Below are 26,936 nucleotides of genomic sequence, written 5' to 3'. Positions count from 1 at the left end.
CAAGGTGATCTTTAAATAGATGGGCTACAATTATTTCCCTTAATAAACAAATGGAATGAAATAGCAATGGGTTAAAGATATAGCAGTGGGTTAAAAAATGTCAGATAAGTCATCTTCAGTGACCACGAAGGTCAGAACAATCTACCTACATTTGGATTGGACTTTTTCATTCGCTATTAACATGGATAGTTGCTCTGTACCACAAATTCTTCATCCTTTAAAATGCTGATAACACTTGCATTTGTCTCACAAGATTGTTCTAAGTAAACATGAGAAGCATGTAAAATAGTTGGCTGAAATAAACGCTAAGCACAATTATATAAATAGCCACATGCAAAGATAGCAAACAAAATATTTTCATCATGTAACAATTTTGTTTCAAGTCAAAAATATGAGCACTATATATCTAGAAAACATATTAAGAGCTGTGATTCATAGATCTGTATGTAATAAAACTTTTCAGCTCACATGGGGAAAATTTTCCCCTTAACTCATTTTTAAAAATTTTTTATTGTTTCTTTGTGAATTTCACATCATGTACTCCAAGCCAACTTATCTCCCCTTCCTTTATAATCGCCCTCTACCATGACATCCTCTTCCACAAAATAAAAACAAAATAGCACAAAACAAAACAAGCAAACAGACAAACAGTCTTCTTGTGGAATCTATACTACATCACAGTGTGCCACACAATATATTCTTTCCTTCATACATCATTAATTTCAAGCGTTCCTTACAATTTGTCCAGTATGAAGCCTCTGGCTTCTGCTACACTATCAACACTGGATCCTTACCAGGTCTCATCTAGGATATCCTGTTGTTAATAGTGATATCCTTGTTTAATGGAGATCCTAAAGCTTTGCATCTGCAGCATTGGCCAACTTATGGGCTTAAGAAGTTTATAGATGGGGTAGACGTTGGGGTAGGCTAATAACCCTGGATCTGTGCCTGTGTGGTAACTGATTTAGTCAACCCACCAACTCTCCTTCACCCATACCACCACTTTGAGCTCTACAGCAATTCCCTGGATTTCTTAATCAATGCTGATGCCAGCAAGTGGATGTTCAGGACTCCTGCAGTCATCATGTCTTTGGGACCAGCTCACATATAAGTCCATAGCATCAGAAGGCAGCTCTCCTTTGCTACCTAAGCAAGGTACAGGGCTATCTCTCCAGCTCTCATGGCCTCAAGGCCAGCCCTCCCACCTGCTGCAAGTGTCAAAGAGCAAGAAGTACAAAAGGGCATTCCAAATGGGAGGTGAATTGGGACAGTGGAAGAGAAACTTGGCAGGCTCCTGATGGAAAAATGTGGAAAACAAAGCAGACACAAACTCTTTGAATCTCTAACCTGTTTTAGTTGCATATGCCAGTGAAGTTGTGGCACAAAACTTGTGGGGAGTAGCCACACAATGTCTGATTTTACCTAAGGCCTACTCCATGAGAAGAAACAGTCACCTGATAACACTTGGTTAGCCAAGAAGCACAAAGTACATACTCAGAGACCCAAGGTATAACCAAACATGACAGGTCAAAACAAGCAGACAGACAGATCAACAAAGCAGAGAAGCAAAAAATAAAAGCCTTAAGAACAGCAAAACAACAACAAAGAAAGGAAGAAGGAAAGAAAGAAAGAAAGAAAATGGTGAAATATTTCTTAAAGATACTCTGAAATATTCATAGATCAGTTGTTTATCCTGCATCACCAGAGAGGCCTCCTCTGGCAGCAGATGGGAACAGATGCAGTGACCCACAGCCAGACATTTTGTGGATAGAAAGTCTAAACTGCAGGTTTCCATCAAATCCCTTCCTTCAGTCTCGGAGAATCCGGTGGAAGAGGGGGTGGAAAAATGTACAGTCCAGAGGAGATGGAGGGCACCTGATAAACAAGGCCCACTGGAAGAACTAAGCAAGGTACATGTGAGCTCACTGAGACTGAAGTAGCAAGCACTGGGTCTCCATGAGTCTAAACCACGTCCTCTGAGATGTTATATAGATATTATAACTATTAGCTTAGATTTTATAGGGGAGCCTTGACAGAGAATGGACATGTCTGTGACTCTTGATAATATATAGCTTTATAATGGAAAATGTAAAAAGAATCCATTACATACAACATGCTCAATTATTTTTTAAATGACATTTCAGTGTTTATTCCTAAAAGTAAACAACATGCTATATTTAAGTCTGCTAGAAATTTATATATATATATATAATTATAAAAGCTATATTAAGTGTCAAACTTTGATGTGAAACACAATTTGAGGGGTATTTATGATACTTTCTAACTAACCAGCAGTATTTTAAAAATTCATCCTACATGGACTTGGGGTGGGGGGGTGTCATTTCAGGGAGAAAAATGGAAAAGAGCCTGAGTAAAAGGAAGTCCAGCACAGGCCCAACTTGAGATCTATCTCAGGGGAAGGCCCCAAGGCCTGACACTAATACTGATGCTATGGTGTGCTTACAGAGAGGAGCCTAGCCAAAAGGCCAAAAGAAGCAGCTGAAAGAGTCAGATGCAGATACTTACACCAAACAATGGATAGAAGATGCTTACCCCTGTGGTTGAATTAGGGAAAATCTGGAAGAAGCTGAGGAGGCGGGCAACCGTGTAGGAAGATGAGCAGTCTCACCTAGCCGGGATCCCCGAGAACTATCAGACACTGAGCCACCAACCAGGCAGCATACACCAGCTGATAAGAGGACCCCAACACATAAACAACAAAAGACTGCCCGGCCTGGGCTCAGTCAGAGAAGATGCAACTACCCCTCGAGAGACCTGGGGCCCAGGATGTAGGGAGGTCTGTTGGTGGAAGCATCCTCTTGGAAACGGGTAGGGGGTTGAGGTGTGGGATGTGGATCAGTTGGAAGATAGACAGGGAGTGGGATAAAGTCTGGACTGTAAAAAAAAATGAAGAATTAAAAAAAATCTCATCCTAAACATGAATGTCTTCAGAGTAATATACACTTTCCTTTTTTAAAAGTAAATATATCCTGATTATAGTATCTTCTCCCTCCATGCCTTCCTCCCTATCTCTCTTCCCCTCCCCTTTCCTTCGCTCCCATCCAATTCCACTTCTTTCTCTCTCTCATTAGAAAAGATAGGTTTCTAAGAAATAATAACCAGATATGGCAAAATGAAATATAATAGGATGAAGCAGAAAATGTTATATTGAAGTTGCACATGGCAATCTTTCTAATAACCTTAGACTATCATGAAGCTACAGCATGGCATTACTCTACCACTTCCAATATTGAGAAAGTTTGCTGGATGTCTAAACGAAAGTTTTTTTTTTAACGTACTATTTTCAGATCTATCATTGACAATACAATTTTTGTTTTTCTTCAAACGGAAATGACCTTTGTCTGACACAGTTTCTCTGGTACAGTGCTAAAGCTTTTAAAGACAATTACTCTTCACCTATGAGTACCTACGTCTGGTAACCTACTTGCTTTCAAGCTTTATGTCTTTATATTTCTAAAGTGGTCCAAGTTTCTGAACTGTTCATGTAAACACGCACTGACTTACTCTCATGTCTCTGATTGGAGTTCATAACACCCAGTACCACTTGTAACCCTTCGTATCCATTAACATGTCACTTTTCCCTGACCTAAAGCATCAGTTTCCCCTCAAACAACTTACAGGTATAATATTACTCTATTATAGCTCCACAAACAAAGCTTAAACACCTCTGTTTGTTCCTTCGTTGCCATGGAAAATAAAGCAGTTTTAGTGTCATCAGTTACCCATGATGATTGTTCAAGGAAGCCAGAAATTCAGAATAAGCTTTAAAGTGGCTGAGGAACTCGAATGCAGGGACTAGAGAAATACTTAATTACCTCTCTTCTTTCAGAAAGCAAAAGGAAAAAGAAACCAAACAAAACTATTCTGAACACATACATTTTTGAAACTCACTTCAATGCTTTTATATATTCACTCTTTTTTCAGTTCCCCACATAAAAATTAAGTGAAATATTTTCTATAGAGAAGGAAGCCTATCTGCCAGATTGTCATTGTCAAGCAGTATTTTAAAAATTAGCAGGGCCATTAAGATCAAAGAATTCCAGAGAAACTGCCAGAGTCAGTAAGCACCTAAATACAGTCACAAAAGAATAGTTTTCTTCATGAAATTCTTGAAAGAAAATGTTTACCATCCCCTCCTCTCTGTTTCCAACTTATTTAAAGTAGCTGAGAACAAAGTGGAGATAGGATTTGTAGCATTTTTGTCATATTACATTAATGTGATATTTATGCCAAAGCTAATGGAACAAACCCTGATAAGTTCATTTTAACTAAATTTGATACATTATTTACATTTTCAGTTTGTTTTCCATTACTTTCAAAATTTCTGTGAAAATCATATTATAGATAGAAAATGTTTATGTAAGGGCATAGAATTAAAGATTTCAGTCAATAGTCAGTTTGACACATTGCATTTGGGATGACAGTATGCTAATGGTGTTTCAAAGCAAATCTTCTCATCTTCTAGCTGGCAATTGAAACAGAGACTGACAACTGGAATGGATGTCAGTGGTTTGATGAATATCTCCCCTCTCAATGAGTTAGTAATAAAAACCAAGGCAAGTCAGGATCAAGTATCAAATGAAGAGCGACCTTCATGGGTAGGTTTAGCTCCATTTATCATTACTAAGTTTAAGACATTAACATATGTGAATCCCTGGATTTCATACTCACTCTAGGAAGAAATGAATAGTGTGGAAATGTAAAGTAGAAGTATTTCCAGTTGTGGGACCTCAATGGCCCAAGTATAGGGAAGAAATGTTGAGGGAGCTTCAACCAGCGATACCTCAAATCTGAGGAAAGAGAAGGTGGTTACCTCCCCCTTTCAACCTACTTCCATAAAGGACATGCCCTCAACAACAAGCATAGCAAGAATATATTACTACCCTGACAGTTACTGGGCTTCACTCTTTTTTTTTCGACCTTATAGCTCCTGCCCCCAACTCAACCCTACAGCCACTGAAGAGTAAGCAAATGAAGTATCTTCCAAAAATCTTGCCCTGACCGGTGTTATATAGCCACACAAATCTTGCCCCAGAGACCCCGGGCACCTCCCCAGAGGAATAAATACCCCATGGCTAATAAATAGGATCAGTTCTCTGGAACTGTTCCCAGGTGAGTTTATTGTCCTATCAGTGTGCTCACCCACAATTGTGCCAACCTACCATTACTAAGGTTCCCTCCCACCAGGCCAGCTTGGCATGCAATACCACAGGCCACATCCAAAGGTCTTTCAAAACACATTTCCAATGTCTAACGATCTCCCACGAAATATAATCCCCCAGTTCTTGCAACATTTTGCATTCAATCCAAGTCAGTGACAAATTCCTTAACTCAGAGGACTGTTGGGTACTCATACCACACAACTGTGAAATAAAACAAAACATATTTGTAATTGACATCTGGTAGGAGAAGGAAAATAATTGTGTTTCACTGGGTATGTCAATTGCACTCAGGAGTAAGTCAAACACCTATGAACAATACATTGTTCATGAAAAAAGAGACTGTATTTTGTGGATGTGCTTTGTTGTTGTTGTATTTTTGTCCTATTCTTTTATTGTTTTAACCTGTTTTGTTTAATTTTTATATATTAATAGATGTATTTGAAAAATATACAGATGATAATGTATGCTATTATGAATGAATATAGGAGAAACTCATAAATTGTTGGGTTTTTGTTTGTTTGGGGAATTAGTCTGGAATTTTCATAACCATATCAAATACAGACATTAATGTGGGTGTCAGACACACATTATTACTGTTAACCATTGAGATACTGTTAGTTTCTTGGAAAAGAAGGTAAGTTTTCTCAAGATTATAGCTCCTTACATGCCAATGGAAGACCATTCCTCTAAGAATATTTGAACAACACAAACTACTAAGTAAGCATAAAAAAAGACACAAAATTACATGATTAGGGATATAGGACCAGATCTGGGAAAAATAGATGTGAATTGAATCAACTAGTGTTTTATGAATTCTCTAAGAATTAATAAAAACTTAGATTCAAAATTCAAAAAGTAAAGTTCTGACCTGTGCTTCAAATAGCACAGGGCAAACAAATGCAAATTATGTGATAACCTGTATATATAAGGAAAAAGGACATTACATCTTTTGGCCAAACAGTATATTTTTATTTCTTTTTTGTAAAACTTTCAGTTTTCTGTAGGAAACTAAGATAACCCAGGAAAATTAGGGGGGGGTGTTATTTGGACATTGTGGTGACTGAAACATTTCTTTAATAAATTATTTGTTGTAGTTTTGGTTTGGTTTAATTATCTTTAATCTTCTTTTTTACAGTCCAGTCATGATCCACTACTAGGAGAAAAGGGATGAGGACATTACTTTTCAAGCTCTAAGCCAATCCCTAGTGACATACTTACTTTAAAAGCTAACAAATATCAACCCTCCAAAACAGTGCCAAAACGGGGGACCAATTGTTCATATGTCAGAGACTATGAGAGAAACTTAATTCAAGCTACTGCAACATTAAAAAGATCATTCATTTTAATCAAGTTTGTTTTACACAAGACATGCAGGGATGGTTCAATATACATAACTCAATAAATGTAATCTATTACCTAAATGTTCTCAGGGACAGCAATCACCTCATCCTCTAAATAGAGGAAGAAATGGCCTTTAAATAAATTCAATGTCACTTCATGGCAAATATACCAAAGAGTCTAAATATAGAACACAACTTAATTAAAATTGTATATGTAACAAACATATTACAATATCCTATAAAATAAAATAAAGAACAACTTAAGGAATTTCCAGTAAAATGTAAATAAGACTACTCAAGGTTATCATTCCTATTCAGTATTTTCTTGAAGTATTAGTGAGAGCAAAAAACAAGAGAAGGAAATAAATGGGATGCAGATAGAATATAAAGAAGAAAAATAAGGTCTCTATGTGGATAATATGATTTTATGTATAAATCTTTAAGACCCCTCTAGCAATCACCTAAAGCTGATAAACATTTACAGAATATGGCATTTTATAAAACTGGCATATAAAAATTAGTAGTTTACATAAACCAATACAAAACATACTAAAAATTTAAAGAAAATAATCCTGTTCAAAAAATAGCCCCCCCTCCTCTCTCTCTCTCTCTCTCTCTCTCTCTCTCTCTCTCTCTCTCTCTCTCATATATATATATATATATGTGTGTGTGTGTGTGTGTGTGTGTGTGTGTGTGTGTGTGTGTTTTAGAATGAAACAAGTCAAGTAATTGAAAGGACAGTACAATGAATACTCTAAGATGCCATATAAATAAATTGAGGAATACGTTAAATGGCATAAACATCTCACATAATCATGGGTTGGTATGATCAATATCATGACAAAGGCCATCCTATCAAAGCATGATACATTTTGAGTGCCAATTCAATCAAACTACTGACTTAAATTTTCACACAATTTTTTTAAAAGTTCTCAAAATTCCTGTTGAAGCCTAAGTGACATCAAAAAGAAAAAGAAATCCTGAATAATATGAATACTGTTGGAAATATTACAATACCAGATATCAAGCTATAATGCAAAACTATAACAATAAAAGCATTGTGACACAACTGATATATCAATAAATAGAACAGTAAAGGTTCTAGATACAAACCCATACAACTGTGGTTTGTTTTCTTTACTAAGAATCCAAAACACTCTTAAATATGTTACTTGTTTGTTTTTTTTTCAGAAAATAAAACTAATATTAAACTTCTGGTAATTTTGTGGCATTAAAAGGCTTTTCTTTCTGCAAAGCAAACCATTAATAGTTTGAATAAACAGCTTACAGCATGAGTAGAAACCTTCGCCAGCTGTATATCTTACAGAGGACTGGTACGTATAATATACAAAAAATTAATAAGCTAAACATAGAAAGATGAAGGTAAGATGGGAAAGCATCCAGGGAAATATAATGAGTTCTCTGAATAATAAAAACCAATGATTTCTAAATAAAGGTGTTCCTAGACTTTAGCCATCAGAGAAATGTAAGCTAAATAAATTTCGCGATGTCATCATACTTAACCACAATTGCTATTTTAAAAATAACAAACAAACCATAAAGCACCTACGGCATAGAACTATAGATAAGGATTAGAGGAAAAGCATAACCCTTATCAGTTGGTGGTAAATTCTGAAACATCATGGAAAGTAGGGTGAAGGCACATTTTGAAATATAAATATGGAACTGCTCACAGGAATACACATAAAGAACTCCATACACTATAGCAAAAGTGTTTTCACCTCCAAGTTCAGCAGAGATCTCTCACAGGACCTACAAATCTAGCCAGCATCAATGTTTATCTACTGATGAACAACTCAGAATACTGAAGTATACAAAACACTGAAACATGATTCAAATTAGAGTATTATGCAATTTTCAATAAAACAGGTACTCCTGAAAGATAACATACTGAGTGATGTATCTCAGTTCCAGAAAGAAAAAAATCTCTTCTATGCTGATACATGCTACAAATTGAGAAGAGTGTTTAAAATTGTCTGCTTGTGAAAGGCAGAGTGATAGAAATCTTTTATTACTAGTAGAGAGATGACAGTAAAACACATCAGTCATAAAAAACAGGGATTAATACCCGTGGTATCTTCTATGGAGGGAGGAAAATTGGATGTTTGGGAAGGGAAGATTGGATGTAGTCAAATTAACATTATATGGACAAACCATATAGAAACTTCATATTTCATAAGCATATTAAAAGTAAAATAATGTGAGTAACATTGCTCCAATGATAATGGCTAATGCTCCTCCAGTAACCCATGAGTTATTCAAAAAATATTATTTTCTAATGTGGGATATATCTTTATCAGTTATTGATCAAGAAGACAACAATGATTTCCCAAAATAATACAGAATATATGTATTTTTTCTTAGTTCTATATTTTAATTTGATGATAAGGTCTTATTGCTAAAAACACCACATAAGTTGGCTACAGGTCATAGACAAATCAAGAATGAATCTAGATGGAAACTTCCTCATACTAGTTTGATTCCGTGGTCCTAGACGTTGATATGCAGGATTCTGGAGGCAAAATTCAGGAAGATTCTTACCCACTCAAGAAACTTGAAAGCTATGATAACAGCCTAAAAGATATGACTTCTGTGCAATAATGGGACAGTGGTTAATTGGAATCAAGGCTCATTCCATAGAAGGGAGCTCGGCATGGTTCCTTAAACCTTAGTCAAGAGCACTTGGATGAAAAGGTTATGAGACCTAGAGGAGAACTTACTAAAACTGTTTTGCTAACCAGTCATTAGTCAAATGGCCTTTTAAAATCCATGCTTATATTCAAATATTAATACCCTGTCTATCCTTATTCTGTGATTACTGAATCACAGAAAGGCAGTATTTAATGCAGAAGCCCATAGCTGGTCAAAGGGTCGAGAAGAGGTGATGCTGGAGAGTTTAGCACCAACAGATATAGTTATAAAAACCCAATCTCAATGAGGATTTAAAAGGAGGGAGCAAAAATAATGTAATAACCTAGGATAGGGAGATGCAAAGTGAATATATAATGATTTCTATACATGATACAGCCTCATGTAGTCATTGCATTGCAACTAGCTATCTGCACAAAACCAGCACATAACTGAGACTGTCAGTGCTTCATCAGGGATGAGGGAGCTGTCTCTGAGGCACCAGAGTTCCCAGGGAAACTATAGGCAGTTAATCATTTGGGGGGATGTATCACTTTTTACAGCAGTGACACTGAAAGAACAATGCCCTTTCTTTACTCAATAGCACCCAACCCACATTCAGGCAAGCAATTCTAATTAAATCTGAGGGTCACACACAAAGAAGACATGTGGGTATCATTATTTAAAAAAAGAGCAATGGGGCGGGGGGGAGGACTAAATTATATGGTTGTGTAAAAGTACAGTGAAAAGGAAAGGAGTAAAGTGATACCATGTGAGAAATACAGCCTTTCAGCAAGGGTGCACATCACATAAGAACTTGTTTACCTCGTGCAGGTGAATTTTGATTGGTTCCTCTCTCTTCTTTTTCAATCGATTATTGTCCTACCTTCCCGTCTATTTTCCATTGTTCTTCCCACCTTTTATAATACAATCTTTTCTAGAGTAAAGATTTGTTTTTAAACCAACGTATTCAATACCAAGTTTTCAATTTATTTAAATCAGGTAGATAATTTTAATTTAAACTCAGAGCTGTGCATGTTCTACACAAGAGCTAGGCCTCTCAGCTTTATATTCAGGCCGTTGTTTGTGTGTTTTTTTGTTTTTGTTTTGTTTTTCAAGTCAGGGTTGAAAAGAAAAGACACAATCTGTAGACCAGGCTGCCTCAAATACGTGAAGATCCACATGCCTGTGCTTCCTGAAGGCTGGGATTAGAGGCACATGCCAACACACCTAGCCAGTCCTCTATTTGAATTCTGTTGTACATTCATTTCAAATTTTTATTTTAAAATAACTTCATAATTATAGTGAGTTTGAAGCTGTAAAGCTGTACCTTAAAGATTTCATCTCATAGTTTTGATAAGCAGTTGGGAGCTATAACAGGCATAGAGGACTTTAAGACTGGACTCCTATTCTCATAATTAATAGATTTTGAAACCAACCAGTAGAAAAAGAGGACTCTAGTTAGTAATAGGACCTGAGCACTCTCCGTGGAACTGGAAGAAGACATTCTCTTTTCAAATGACAAGGGAGTGATTAATAGATGACTATCTAACCTTATTTCCTGAAATTCAAAACCTTGTCACATGGGTGTGGAACAGTGAGCTTTGTGATCGGAAAAAAAGAGAAGTGTCCTATGAGACTTAACACGAAAGAACATGTTAATAATGAGGATAAGAGAACATTCTTCACGAGAAAAATAAAATAGTCTGTTCAGAGACATTTCAAACAATACAAAGTGTGACTGAAATGCCACCTGACTCAGTCATCTTTGTGGCCCCTGTCCACTCTCATGCCTTTCAGATGTGCTTGCCTATAATAAACCACATCTCTTTCCACAAGATGCAGGATGTATTTCATTTGAATTGTTTCATTAAAGTTCACAAGGACTAGAAAGCAAAAGAATGTCCAGGGTCATTCTGGCCTCTTTGTGGGTAAAAGTTAGGGAATTATATGGCATTTTTAAGCTGTGACAGAAAAAAATCTTACAAATTTAACAATTATGTGTTATATCCTTTATTCATTGGTAATATGATTTTTATGAAAGAAAATAAGGAACGCATTAGAGCAACAAGATTCCCTGGTTAATCAGGATAATTGTTGGATGCAAAAGCCTTCTGTATCGTAATCTGAGTAGGTCACATATGCTTATGTTGCTTCAAAATGAAATTGTCTTGAATCAGATTAATTAAATAAATCTAGGAAAAAAATCAAAGTACTCTGACAGAGAAAAGTGGATGCATGTATTGTGTTAGAGACATTTTGTAGTCTAGTATGTAAATGACTACGTAGAACAGCAGAGCTGAGCTCACTTTTTCAAAGTACATCATTCATTGTATTTTAGGATACTATACTCATTGCTAACTTCGTTTTAATATTTGGTTATAAGAAATACAAAAATGGGCATTTTCACTCCATAGTACTTGAATCTTTCTTTTGTTCTCCCTTACTGTTTAATGAGAAATTTGTTCAAATTTCTACCCTTGTGTTGCCATGTGCAGTGTTTATTCGAACAGCTAAGTCTTAGGCTGGCATAGGAAGAAAGAAGCAGAGGCATTGATATCAGGAGAATAATACAGGATAAGGTGAACACATGATGTGGAACTGAGGGAATCCAATAGAACTGCTCTCACAATAGAACCCTTCGGTGCAGTAGTGTGCTTAATTGACAGAGGTTTTCAGCTTCAGAGTAAATCCTGATAATCCATATTGAAGTGGCCAAAGCACTGAGGCACAAAAAGCCCCAGTGGCTCTGTTATGGCTTGAAGAGGAAACATGGAATAATGTCTTTAGGCTACATAAAATGGAAGGGCTAAGAAAATGCTCATACACTATCTGTCTATACTTGAAATGCAATAATATTTCTAATTCACTAAAGTAAGGTATTTTTGCATTTTCACGGAGCATTAAATCATTTATTTAGTGTGTGTGTTTGTGTGTGTGTGTGTCTGTGCCTGTGTGTGTGTGTGTGTGTGCGTGTGTGTGCACGCGCACGTGTGTGCGTGCCCACTTCCACCTGTGGAGTTTTAAGAATAAGTTTTATGAATTGCTTCTTCCAACTACGTGAGTTTTGGAGACTGAAATCCTGTCCACAGGCTTTGTGACAATTTGTTTTTCGTTGAACCATTTTACTAGCCCATCAAGTCACGTTTTGAAAGTGGTAATCATGTAGGACTCCCATAAAATGCTTTATTTAGCATATGATATTGAATAATTAATCTTAGGCCACTTCAAAGTGGGGGAGGGGAACAGTTGTAAGCCATTATATTGCATTCACAGATATTTTAAACTATCATTTTTGCATTGCTGTTTTGCATCACCCTCATTCCCAAATATCTGAAATTGGTCATTTTGTGACCAATTTACTTCTAAAAGATCTGTAATATGGATAGCTAAAGAATTACAACAGATCATGGATTCATAAAGTGGTTAACCAAGTGTAATAACAGGTCTCGCTTAAATGTAGCTGAAATTGGTAATTACTAATTTATCTTACATTAAAATTTATCAAATATTAAATTGAATTTTGTATTAAGCAATTTATGAGCAATGTCCTAACATAAAATGATTTCTAGAGGGGACAATAGAATCCCGAGTTTGAAAATGATTACATAGTATTCTATGTGAGTTATTTTTATTTTGCTGTGTAAAAATTCTTGACAATAATTAATTTATACCAGAAAGGGTCTGCTATGTTTCAGAGTTACAGTGAATATAATCCATTTTAACTGAGGAGTCATAGAATTAACAATGGGTTACTGAGCAGTCACATTAAACTGGCAGTCAGGAAGCAAAAAATCAATGGCCATACGTACTCGATTCACTTTCTCTGAATTTCATGACCAGAGATTCTAAGTCCCTTCAAGTTAAAAACCACAGCGAACCATCGCAGTGATTCTGCCCCCTCCTGACTGCACAGCGTGAGCATCACAGTCATCGTCTTTTCCTTTAAGTATTCCATTCCTATTGCATGGGTAGTGCAATGAGAAAGTTACTTTTCTTCAACATATACTTAAAACACGCTGACTAGCATAAACAGTAAGGGAGTGAGGAAGATCAAAACGTCTATTCTCCCTGCATACAGGTTTCTTATATAATATTAACCGTTTCGTCATCATAGAGTGAAGTGGAATTTCCTGAACTCTACATTAGCATTTTGTTGCTAAGCTTTATTCTGAATCCATCTCCACAAGCTTTTTTTTTTTTTAAACTTATACTCTGAACTGAAATCTGGTGAATTGTCTGTGCCTCCTAAATACCTGTGTGTGAAAGCTTAAGTCTCAGTATCTCCAAAGTCCAAACTGTTTGATAAAATTAATCAAATGTTATGTTTTTACTACAATGATTTTTTTTACAATTATTCAAAATGAGGAAAATGTGACCCTTACAAGGAAGTCAAGGTTTTTCTTACCATTGGAAACGTTGTCTTAAATGAGTGTGGAGAGGAGAGAGGGCATGACGGCTGAGACTTAGAGGACACCACCTCATAGTTATATGCTAGAAAGACTGACAATATACACCGAGAAAAACAACAGTCATGGCCTTCACTGCATAGAGCAATTGACAAAAGGTCAAAGGAATCATCAGGTGGACTCATAGGAGAGATAATACAAGATTGACCGAGCACTTCAGATATTCAGAAGCAGTTCAATGAAGCTGATATGTACACTGAGCAGGTACCTTGTTGCTGTTCCCAATGAATCCTGCTCAAATTGACCAGGCACTGGTGGCACTGGTGGCACTGATGGCACTGATGGCACTGGTGGCACTGGTGGCACTGGTGGCACTGGTTGTAGTCGTGACAGTGATGGCAGTGGTGGCAGTGATGGCAATGGTGGTAGTGGTGGCAGCAGCAGCAGGGACGGCGTGATCCTTGTTACTAGCCCAACGTTCTAGGTTCCCAAATGAAAGACACATGCATGAAGCACGCCTTAAACAGCACAATGGACTCCCACACCTAAACCTCTATGAGGCTAAACCTCCCCTCCAATATTCTGGAGTTATTGCTTACTAAAATCTACATTCCATCTTTGCTGCCCTAGACTCAGTCGGGCGTCCCTTTAGAGCTGCTTTTCCCAGGCTCTTACATAATTGATATGCTCTCTCTTCTGTACCTCTCAGGTCTAGTCCTTACTCTCTTCCCAGCATGGTAGTTCCAAATCCTTCTTCTCTCGGTCTACCTGTTTGAGATTACTAAGGTTCCGCCTCTGTCTCCCTTTCCAGCCATTGGCTGGCAACTTTATTTATCAATCAAACCAACTGGGGGCAGGGACCCTCACTGTATTACATGCGTATTCTTGTGCAATTTTGGGGATCCAGTTAACATAAAACAAGCATTAGACCAAAAACACAACTGTGCTTCATCATCCAGTAGACTGGTTCAAAGTTTTTGATAGCTTTGTGTTGAAACAAGAGAAAAATTTACTTATGTGTCTCTTTTACTTTGCCCGACCAACCAAGGGGGGGAATCTAGGTTTTTTTTTTGTTTTTTGTCCTGTTTTTTGTTTGTTTGTTTTTTTGTTTTTTGTTTTTTGGTGGTATTTATTTATTTATTTATTTATTTATTTATTTATTTATTTATTTTTGGTTTCTTAAGAACATCTTTGCAAACAAGGTGGTACATTATTTGGTCCAAGGCCTGCTTAGACACTAAGGGGTAGAATGTAGAGTCAGGGAAAAACATCACTCAGCAGACTTCTGAGGCAACAAAACTTAAATCTATTAGGATAGCATAGAAAGGGTGTAAAATCACATGCACGCACACACACATGGTGGATGGAGAAAGTTACAATAATCTACAACCTTAATTTTTCCCTTTTCAAACCCCTTAAGACAAAGTTCTTTATGTAAGGAGAAAATTCTCTCTTAGCAACAAGGTACAAATTTTCTAAAAACAATCACCACCAAAACACAGATTGAAGTCATGACACAAAAAGAGAATTACGACAGGATTATTGATTACATATTCTTCGTTTGAATCTTATTCCTAACTATATATTCCTCATGTATCTTTCTTTCCAGAATTACACTGCAACTCCAAAGCAATAATTCTTTTGTCAAGGATCACCAAAGTTCAAGCAAGCAAGGCTATAAACAAACTCTTAGCTGACAACAGTGTGCATTGACTAAGGAACGGGTGATCTGTCTTTCACCTTATTTTTGAAGTCTTGATCAGCTAAACCGACTAATCGTCTGTTCTCCATTCTTACATTCATAATAGAATTATTTACTCTCATAACCCTGCCTTTTCATGGTGCCCACCAAAACTTGGGGCCACATCCCTAGATCACAAGATCTAGGAATTGAACCAGACATAATCTAGAATGAATAATGTGTTCTATGATCCTTAAGTTGTCCCAAGCCTATATTTAATAGTATAATTACACGCTTATAAAACATGAATGCTTTCTGTTCACGTATTTCTAATCTATTCAGCCTTCGCTACTCAGTAGGAAGAGGTACATTGTATCAATGCTAACCTTAAATTTTCTATCAACTACTCTAAATTCCCCAAAATTAATTAAATTGAACTAACTTTCTAAAATTAATTAAATAATATAAGGAATTCCATGAAATCATTAATTTATCCAACCAGAATTATTTCATAAAAGTTCTTCCTCATGTTGACCTGGAGGAAACTTTCCCACACAGGAAGTAATCACACCAGGCTATAGAGGCGGTGATGATTTCCCCTGTGACCAGTCACAGGTATATGAGGAATGTAGAATGTTTCCGTAATTTAAAGGGTTTTTGGAATCTGTTTTCTAAATGTTCAAGTCTGAGAATATTTCCATTACCCCCTTTATTTGACAAGAGTTTTGAGAAAATATGGAGCACTTCATACACATGACTCTTGATGTTACTACTCTCTTTTTATTAAGGATCAAAATGATAAATGTGTGGAGAGCAGTAGATTGTAATTATAGAATAAGAATATGTTCTGTCCTATGAATAAAAAACCGCTTTCAGGCCTAATTATATTTACATTGTTAAATATCTAACTTTTGATAAAATTGTCTATGACGCCAGCTTCAATTTCTAAGCAAGTTTCAGGGAAACATCATTATATTTTTAAAACTGATCATATAAATTTATGCTCATAGATTATATAGCATGATATGCCACCAATTGTTAAATAATTAAATATTTTACAATGCTGTAATGAGAGTCATTAAGATGATAATGAGAATTCTTAAAAGGCTCTGCTTAAACTAACTACAATCTCAACCATACCATCAAGCAAATGTGTAAATTTAAAGGGTTTAAAATTTTGGCTTAGATTTAAGTACGTTCTCATATACTCAGTAAGAATATGTGTTTTCTAATTTTATTTCCCTGTTCATTTGCTTTCTCAATCTCTTCTCTCCACAAAAGCAGGGTGTTGTTCATATAGTAACTGCTCTTTGAGTCACATATGTCTTATATCAAAATATTCTCACTAAAAGAGATGATTTAAACTTACTTCCAATCATTAGCTGTGGCTCAAAACCTCATTGCAAATGATTCAATGAAAGGATCATTAATTCATTTTTTCAGACTGCAAGTATTAATTTATCCCTCACCTCATTCTGTTTCTCTTTTTTTCCTGGAATTCTTTTTAAGTGTGACTTTAGAAAAAACTTTGCGTTTATACACCTTCAAATATGCCAGGATAGTCAGAGATACACTGGAAATGACGCTTACCTGAATAAATTATATTCTGCCAGTGAGATAAAAATTGACTATAAAACTAAGGATATTCAATATTCTGTATTGTTATATTCAGCACACTTCCTTTAAAAATATGAAATTATTAAGACTGATAGATAAGCTCTCAAGAATTGAATATGATTTTCCATCTCTGCAGTGGTGTTTCTAACATTGTCTCTGTGACCTTCCTGTACTTGAATACTCAACATTTCTTGCCTTAAGCATATATCTAAAATGGATATGATATGCCATTAATTTTAACATTGCCTTTATTTGAAATTTAATCTACAAATTTACAAAAGTTTCATCTTCCATTATCATTTTTCTCACTCTTCTTGTGCCAACATGAATCCTATAATGTCAAAAATCACTAGTATTTTTCCTATGTTAGTTGTTCTCTTAAAGTGTCCAGATGGAATCTCCATACATTTCCTCCAACACAAAAGACTCAAAAAATTCAGGAAGCTTGGGAGAACATTCTCAAGGAACTCATGTGATGCTTATGGGTGGTTCTTTCAGGTATCCTAAACACTTTGAACATTTGTAGAATGGTGGAAGTGCTTCTGGGTGGGTTCTAATGACAGGGTCGTTAATAAGCTGTGCATGTTCCTTGATGTTGTATGCCTATGAAATACTTTCTGAGATGTATTTTACACTTCTCTAGTAAAAATTGTATCCAAATATTACCCATAGTTTTGTTTTTATAACTTTCTGGTTTTAGTCAATATAATTTTTATTCTTAGAGGATTTCTTAAAGTTTCAAGCACCAGTACTTCAAAGATGACATTACTTAAGCCCTGGGCTTCCACATTTTCTGAGATTGATGATTTTCTACGCGAAATAGTAATTCTAAATAACTCTTCGGAATGTAATATGAAGGGTAAGTGATTGGTAAGGGTTCGATTTTATAGTAGAAACATATAAATGACATCACCTCATGTGAATACTTGATAGTATTTTACGACGTAGATTGTTTCAGTCATATTAAATCCTCATATATCACATGCAAATACAGTTAGAATTTTGAAGCCTCAAAGTATAGAAGCCCTGTAACTATGGAAGCAGGAAACAAACCTTAATGAATTATATTCTTCAGATACAGGAACAAAATGTATTGAAATTTGTGCATAGGCAACCCAAGTAAGGAACAGCATTTGCTTCTCAAACAAGTATCAGTATTTTGAGTCAAGTATGCATTTTTTAATAATTTTAGCTACTAAAATAATCTAATTATTTTATGATTACATTAAATAATTGCACAGACATAATTTTATTACATTATTATTAATCTTTGCAACACACCAATTAGTTCATATTATCTAAACAGTAACTTCAATTACTAATATTTTAGAAAAAATTAAAAGATAGGATATTTTGCACTGAAATTGCTGTAAGAGTGACTAAAACTGATTGTTCACTTGAACAACAGATTTGTAGTGACCATAGAAAGAACTCTTCTTTTATTGCCAAATTAGTCTAACCTGAAGATAGTTTAGAAACAATATCTTCATTCATAAATACTTAAAAATATTACTGAACCAAAAATAGATTGGAAATATGAAGAAGAATATTGAGTAAGAGGAGAGTGTGGAGCAGGAATAAAGGAGATGGTAAGAAAGTGTAATGGACAGTGAACATGATAACTATATGAAATATATGTATGAAATTTAAAATAAAATATTAAAATGATGGTTTTGTTATGACCAGATCACGAAGTCCCCACAGATCTCCAGAGATAACCAGGTGTCCAAATTGTAGGCAAAAGCAAAGAGTCTCTTACAAGCCATCCCTATTTATCATGGCAACAGCATGAGGGACTTTCCACCTAGGCAGTAACATGTTTGCTTGACATTCCTTGGCAAACTTTTATTGGTTAGTAAAGATTTTAGCTTGGTATGAACAATGGTTTCTAGCTAAGTCAATGTACTTTAGACAGTTACTTTCCCCTTAATAACTAATTGGTTGTCTCTAGGAGTAGAGCTGATATTAGCCAAGGGCAATTGTGATTCTTACCAGGGTGACATGGCTCTTGGAACAAGTTGGGAATTTGCCAGTAGCTGAGTTCATTCAAAGGGCAAGTTAATAAAAAAATGGAGTGTAAAAGCAAAATGGAGTTTGTAATGTTAAGCTGGGCCCTTCAGGTTGTGTGCACTTGTATAATTTTCTTATTAAACATTATAGATATTTGAATCTCTCAAAAATTTGTATATAAAGTACTAAATCTGAGGAATCATAGAACTTTAAAACATATTTGTACAGTTTTTAAGGATGTTTTAAGTCTTCTGATCCAATGCCTAAGTGTTTTTTACATTGTTTTTATATTTATTAAGCATAATTGGCAGTCTGTACGTAAACAAACAACAACAAAAAAAATAAAATACATCCATATTTGTCACCTTGCACAAAGCTCAAGTTCAAGTGGATCAAGGATCTCAATATAAAACCAGATCCACTGAACCCAATAAAAGAGAAAGTGGGAAAGAGCCTTGAATTCATTGGCACAGGGGGAAATTTCTGAAACAGAACTCCAATGGCTCAGACTCTAAGATCAAGAATTGATAAATGGGACCTCATGAAACTGGAATGTTTCTGCAAGGCAAAGGACATAGTCAATAGGACAAGGCAAACTACAGATTGGAAAAAATCTCCACTAAGCACATACCTGATAGAGTGTTAATATCCAAAAATATATAAAGAACCCAATAAACTAACCTCAAAAAAACAAAACAACAACAACAACAACAAAAAGTCCCCACAAACAACCCAATCAAAAAAACAGAAGTATAGAAGTAAACAGAGAATTCACAACAGAGGAATGTAGAATGGATGAGAAGCACCTAAAGCAATGTTCAAAGTCCTTAGTGATCAGGGAAATGGAAATCAAAACAACCCTGAGATTCTACCTTATACCAGTCAGAATGGCTAAGATCAAAAACTCAGGTGACAACAGATGCTGGTGAAGATGTGGAGAAAGAGCAACACTCCTCCATTGTTGGTAGAATTGAAAACTGGTACAACCACTCTGGAAATCAGTCTGGAGGTTCCTCAGAAAATTGAAAATAGATCTGCCTGAAGACCCACCTATACCATTCTTGGGTATATAGCCAAAAGATGCCCCACCTTGCCACAGGGGCTCATGTTCCACCATGCTCATACTGGCCTTATTAGTGGTAGCCAGAAGCTGGAAACAACACAGATGTCCCACGATGGAAGAATAAACACAGAAATGCGGTTCACTTAACACAATGGAATACTACTTAGCTATTACAAAAGAGGATACCAGAGTTTTGAAGGCAAACGGATGAAACTAGAAAATATTCTGAGTGAGATAACTCAGACTGAAAGGACATGCATATTATGCATTCACAAATAAGTATATATTAGCATAAAAAATAAAAAATAAAACCTACAGAATATCCAGGACACAACACACCAGACACAAGTAGGTTAACAAGCTGAAGGACCCAAGTAAGGATGCTTCAATCCCACTTGGAAGGGAGAGGGAAGCAGTCACTCATGGGGCCCTGACACTGCTACTAATGTTGGGGGGGTGCTTACAGAGAAGAGCCTAGCATGGCTACCCTCTGAGAGAGAGGCCCAACAAGCAGCTGACTCAGATGCAGATACTAGCACCCAACCAATAGATGGAAGCCGGTGACCCCTGTGGTTGATTTGGGGAAAAGCTGGAAGAAGCTGAGGAGGAGGGAGGCCACATGGGAAGACCAGCAGTCTCAATTGACCTGAACTTCCAAAATCTTTGAGCCATCAACCAGGCAGCATACAGCAGCTGATATGACACCCCCAACACATACAGCAGAGAGGGGGTCTGGCTTCAGTGACAGAGGATGCATGGAACCCTGCAGGGACTTGAGGATTGGGGAGGTCTGGTGGGGTGCGGGTGGGTACATCCACTTGTAGATGGGGGTGGGAGAATGAAGTATGGGATGGGGACTGGGGGTGGGTGAAGTCTGAATGGTAAAAAAGATCAAAGACTAAAAATACAACAATTAAAACATTAATTATTGGTGGGTAGTCTTAGTGATTTAGTCATTCACACAGATCGTGTATTATAAATGGTTCATTGTTGTATGCACTCTTTGAGGGATTCCATTTCCCTATCTGACACAAAATTAGAAGGAAGTACTGTTAGCCTCCACAACATTGGTTCAAAGAGAAGCAAGTAGGGGAATCAGAAAAAAAAAAGCCACAATTGCACTAAATACGCAAGAAAGATCTCTAATTTAATAAAAAATAAAATGTTTAATTTAAGAAGTTAAACATCATCCTTTTTTTCAAACAGCAGGAGGCCAGAAATTTAGCATCCAATGCAGAAATTAATCAGTATATTATAGTGCTTGAAACTTATTAGAATGTTGTTACACCACTAATGCTTTTGTTTTCTCCTTTAATTTCAAGCTTAAAATATATCAAAATTATGTACTGTCACAGTACCTTTGATAGTGGATGTTCTTTTTTAAATATCCTTCAGTTAAGGTAAGTGGAAGTATTAGCTCTAAGTTGAGGTCAGGTCAAAACCTTAATCCTTAATTTTAAAACCAGACTAAAGTTTTAAGTTAATAGAGTATATAAAAATAGTAGCTTGTCTCAAAATTTGACATGGCAACTCACAGTGCTGACAGTTGAATGATCTAGATTTTCTTTTCATTTGAATTTCAGATGTAAGAATGCTCAGGCATTGTTGGAGTTCGGTTAATCAATAGTTTATATCCTCTAGGTATTTTTTTTATTTTTTAAATATAATTGTTACTATTGGGCATGCATTAACTCCTGCTTCATAGAACCAGAGAAACTACTTTTCTATTACTTTGACTTTGGCTAAAATCCTAATTGGATTCAGATAGCAGGAAGTCATCACTGTAATAAGTAGTCTAGTGTATAATGTTCTTTTATTTTTGATAATATCATACTTAATATTAAGCTTTTAGGTGGTGGTTTTGTTTCTATGCAACACTATTTTTCTCAGTACCATAGCAATGGTCAGATTACAAAATACAACTGAGCTAGGTAGGAAACCTAGTTATTCAACTTAATAAAATATGTACATTATACCCTAACACTCATGTCAGTCCAAGTATGTGACACAGATAAGGCTTTATCTGAAGGACTTTTATTTTGTTAATGGATTTTAAAAGCATAAATATTCAGTTTCATCATTAGAAGTATCTGAATTACAAGTGACTAGACAATAATCCTACCAACTAGAAATAAACAAAGGAAAGCAACAGGTAATTTAAATATATATATTATATATTACATATTTATAATATATAGATGTTCTAAGTCATGCAAATATTATGTTTTAGATTAGACTTAGATTTTCTACTTTACCAAAAAATATTTTAATTTTAAAGTTTTTGAAACAAAAATGCATGATTATATTTAAGTGACCATAAGAATTCTCAAAAAGTATTTGGAAGAATTAAAATTTAAAAACATATCAAACAGTTCTCATTCCAAGATACTCTGGTCACATGTTTAATTTATAAACCATGCAACCACTTCTGCTTTGAAAGAGGCCAAGCAGTGGAGGCAGCTGCAACAGCAAAGGTAGCTGCAGCAGCGGGTCCCAAATCCAAAGAAAGTCGCAGTGGGTCGCTCCGGAAGTGCAGCTTTGATGTGTTACTTTATAGCCAGATGTAATCCACATGCGCCTGTTAGAAGTCTTTGACAAGGCATTGAAGACCAGGTCTTGTGACGTTTTAGCAAAGGGATATAGTTGCTTGTGGACAGAAATTTTGTAATTTGTACATACATTTTGTATATTCTGCATATGATGACTTCTGTGAACAAAGATCATTGGGGAAGTGCTTGGGAAAAACCACAGACGCCAACAACACAGGCAGCACAGTCACAGAAACAAGTGGTACAGTCAACGGTTGAACAAATGTGGCTTGCTCAAGTGGTCTTTGAAAGAATGATTCAGATTTTAAAGCTGAAGTCAAACAGCTTATGGAAGTGAAGGGAACAAATCAGGATGAAAGCACAGTGGCTCTACATGACTGTATCAGAGATGTCAACAAAGCTATCAATATACCACTAGAAGGGCATTCTGACACCACCTCATGGGACACTGTAGGATGGAAGAATAATAATTTTGGAAGAGAAAACTCAGGAAACAAAGAAAACAAAGAGAAGAGAACAGCGAGAGAAGCAAGTCATACACCAGGAAACAACAACCACAAGGGAAGAGGTGACGACTGAGGCCAAGATTTCAAAGGTGAAGAGAAGGGAACTGATTGCAGCCAGGGAAACAAGCCTTTGAAGAGAGGCAAGTGGCCCGAGGCAGAGGATTTGGAAGGGACAGGGAAAGAGGGACAGGAAAGTTCTCTGCTCAAAGCCTAGGGGGCATTCAATCCTGCAGACTATTCAAAGTCCATGTCTACAGATGACTGTGGGACAAAGTTGGTAGTTTGGGAAGCTGCTCAGAACGGTACAGATAAGGGACCTGAAGCGCTGGCAAAGCCTCACTCTGTAGGAGCTGCCAAGTAAAAGTTCTTTTGGACTTAAAGGTTTCTGGAAGAATTCTGTGGAAGTGTGGACAACAGAAGACTGGAGTGAAGGTCTTTCTGAAACAATAGTATTCACGGCTTCATCTGTTCCAGCAGAGAATCATCTCATGCCTGGGTACAGCATTGATCTGATTGCCTTGCTCCGTAAGCCTGCTCCTCCCTCCTCCCTCTCAAGCTGGGGAAGTCAACTCTTTTGAAAGATTCCAGCGGGAGGGCTTTGGCCAAGCCCTTGTCTTCATAAATTCTCAGCACAAAGAGTGATGGCACCAGAGACTGCAAACTCCACCTGTCAGCTCATATTGTCCTCAGAGTTTGTAATCTGCCTTTGCCTAAGGATTGGAGAGCTGGCTCTATCAAAAATGGTGAACATCTCCAACTCCCAGAGTTTGAACAAGTTGAGACCGTTTCCTGCCACGACAGTGTGATACCCCACCCCCTTCCCCTCTACCACTGCTGCTTGGGACCTCAAGCCTGAGCCCTCAATTCTCAGTCATTTGGACTTCAAATCTCAGCTTGAACAGTCTCCAGTTCTCAACCAGTTGAGCCAGCGACAGTGACACCAGACCCAGTCAGTCAGTGTTCCTTCTCCTAGTTTGGAGTCTTTTTCTTCTCAGATAAGTCACTCAGAATCAACACCTAGAGATGGTCCATCTACTGTCAGCAGACTTTTGCTGCTTCCTAACATGGCCTTCGAAAATACTGTATCTGCCCTTTTGCCACAGCCCGAACTCATTAAACTCCCTAAGCACCCGATACCTCCACCTTCTAAGGTTCCCGAGTCCATAGTGGAAATGCCTGGGGTCTGCAGATGTCTCAGGGTTGAATGTTCAGTTTGGGGCCCTGGGATTTGGATCAGAGCCATCTCTTTCTGAGTTTGGATCAACAAGCTTCAGCCTGTGAAAATAGTAATCAGATTCCTATCAGCTTGTACCCGAATTATTTAAGCGAGCCCTTAAATGCCACTTTTCTGATTGGATGACCAGAGTTGTATAGAGCCCCACCTTCGCAACCTCAGTCATTAGCTTTTCCTCTCTGACCAGCTCGTCCTTGAGCTCCACTACTCAGATAACCGCTTCTTCCTCTTACAGACCGGAGTTCTGCAATACCAGGATTGCAGACCAAAGCCCTGCAAGCCCACTAGACTCAACTCCAGGCTCTGTTGCTAACAGGCATGGTGGTGACCGAAGTCAGTACACAGTAGACACTACTTTATCCATTTCAGCTCCAAAGAAGGCAGATCTTTCTGCCCTCCGGTCTGTGAGCTCCCTATCCAGCCCTGCCTACTACACCGGACTTCTGCGGTCTTTGTGGGCCCTGGAGGGCAGCTTCCTGCTTATCCCCATCTACAGTTATGATGAGCTCCCGTTGCTGCAGTGACGGCTGTCGATGAATTACTATGCAGCACCCACAGCCCTCGCCAGCTGAGATGGGAAGCTAGCTAATAATCCATATTCAGGTGACGTCACAAAGTTTGGCTGAGGAGACTCTGCATCTCCTGCACCTCCAAGGATACCTCCTCAGGCACAGTAGAGTGGATCTCACACCCACCACACAGACCAGCAGCCCTTTCTGAGGCCTGCTCTGCCACCTGGCTACAGCTATACCGGCTTCCCCTACTACACAGGCGTGCCCAGTGCCTTCCATCATGGGTCCACTATGTCTGTCCCTCCAACCTCAGCAAAGCAGCACGGTGTGACTGTCAGCACTCCACCGACCCTTTTACAGCAGGCCAGTGGCTATAGCAGCATACTTTCAGCACAGGTTATGATGATTTGACCGAGGGGACAGTGGCGGTAGACTACAGCAAGGCTGGCTATGATGGAGCATCTCAGGCACCAAACAAATCGACTGGTTCTGGGCCTGGCAAAGGAGTGTCCGTATCTTGAAGCACTGGATTACGTGATACGACTGGTTCTGTTTACAACATGACAACTTTTGACAAGCAGGGATTTCATTCAGGGAGTCCTCCACCTTTCAGCCTGCCCTCTGCCTTGGGCTCCACTGGGCCCCTGGCTCCTGGAGCAGCCCCTGGTAACTCACCTGCACCGATCCTGCATATCATGCCAGCCAACAGCCACCCCATTCCCAGCTGCTGAACCACCACATACTGTAGGACGCCACAGTGAGCGAAGTGATGGAGGCAACCTTCCCACTTTGGGCCTGGGGTTCTGTTACGGCCTTTATAGCCCTTTCTCCTCTTCCTTCTCAGAATGTGTCTGGTCGGCGCAGCCTGACCACCTTCCTGAAGCTCAAATCTCAAGCCTCCAAACCCACCTACAGCAACTCTTCGTACTGGACAAACTAGAACCTGAAAAGGAGAGGGTGGGTTTTTGGACAGGGCATAATCTGGGCAGGAATGAACACATGCAGCACATTTTTGGGAACCTGGTGCCCTTCCTAGAATTTTGAGACATATCTCTGTTAGCTGAGCCTCCGTGGGAAGCCTGAATCCCAGACCCACTATAGTATGTAATGTATTTATGAATGTATTTGTAGATGTGATAAAAGCCTGGAAGAGCTGGGCTGTGACTACAGGTAGCATACAAGTGTGCTTTCCCGGTGGTATGGACACCCTGAGTATAGCCAAGTAGGCCCACCCCCACCCTTCGGCCTTCAGAACTTCCCTGTTGCCCCAATACAGTGGGCTGCTGGGTATGCCACTGAAGGACTGGTGGTTGGGGGTTGCCTCAGTACCAATGAAGAATCACGACTTAACTCACTTCCTGTAAATCATTATGTTTTTCCCTTTACTCTTGTTTTTGAAAAACTGATCCTTTTGTCATTTGTCATGGTCCCCCTTCCAACAAATCTTAATGTGGAAATAGAAGTGACCCCTGTCCAGCATAAGCCTGGTGCACAGCATAACATAATGCACATATGCACAACATAATGCCTGTGCAGCATAACATAATGCACATAGTGCACAACATAATGTCTGTGCACAGCAGAGGCTTCTGCTTTAAGTCTGGTCCTACTCTAGGGATTTGTCTTTTCTGACAAACTATTAAAAAAATATCTGAACTAGGTCTCAGAGAGAGAGAGAGAGAGAGAGAGAGAGAGAGAGAGAGAGAGAGAGAGAGAGAGAGAGAAAGAGAGAGAGAGAGAGAGGGAGGGAGAGAGAGAGAATTTAACAAAATGTTTTCCAAATTTATTAATCAAATATGTAGAACAATGCTTAGAATGGACCAACTACTGAAATCTATTTATATAATAAGTGTTTATTAGGGGTTTAAATTAATCCTGTGTTGGTATAAACTAACTTCTGCTCCAAAAAAATGGTTGCAGTTGTGTATCATTCCTTCATACAAACTATTTTCTCTCTTTCTGTGACTGCTACATCTATTATATGTGTTTTTATTTTATTTTTTTACAGTTTTGTAGATTCTGTCTCTGAGACTGACAGATTTCTTGAGCATGGACGAGAGGTTGTTTCATAGAGCAAATAAAAACAACATGAAGAAAATGATACATCCTACTTCCAACAGCTTTACCTCTTATTATTTCCTTAGGAAGTGTTGGGGCTCAGCTCCTATTTTACTTTGTGATAT

General features: G+C 37.6%; 1 pseudogene; it reads left to right on the top strand.

Annotated features, from left to right (window-relative positions):
• The first annotated feature begins 22,524 nt into the window (after positions 1–22,524).
• Positions 22,525–25,693, top strand: LOC116895988 (annotated as a pseudogene).
• Positions 25,694–26,936: the final 1,243 nt, after the last annotated feature.

This window comes from Rattus rattus, chromosome 3, assembly GCF_011064425.1.
Source record: "Rattus rattus isolate New Zealand chromosome 3, Rrattus_CSIRO_v1, whole genome shotgun sequence".
In the NCBI taxonomy this organism is placed as follows: Eukaryota; Metazoa; Chordata; class Mammalia; order Rodentia; family Muridae; genus Rattus; species Rattus rattus.
This window is presented reverse-complemented; position numbering and strand designations above follow the sequence as displayed.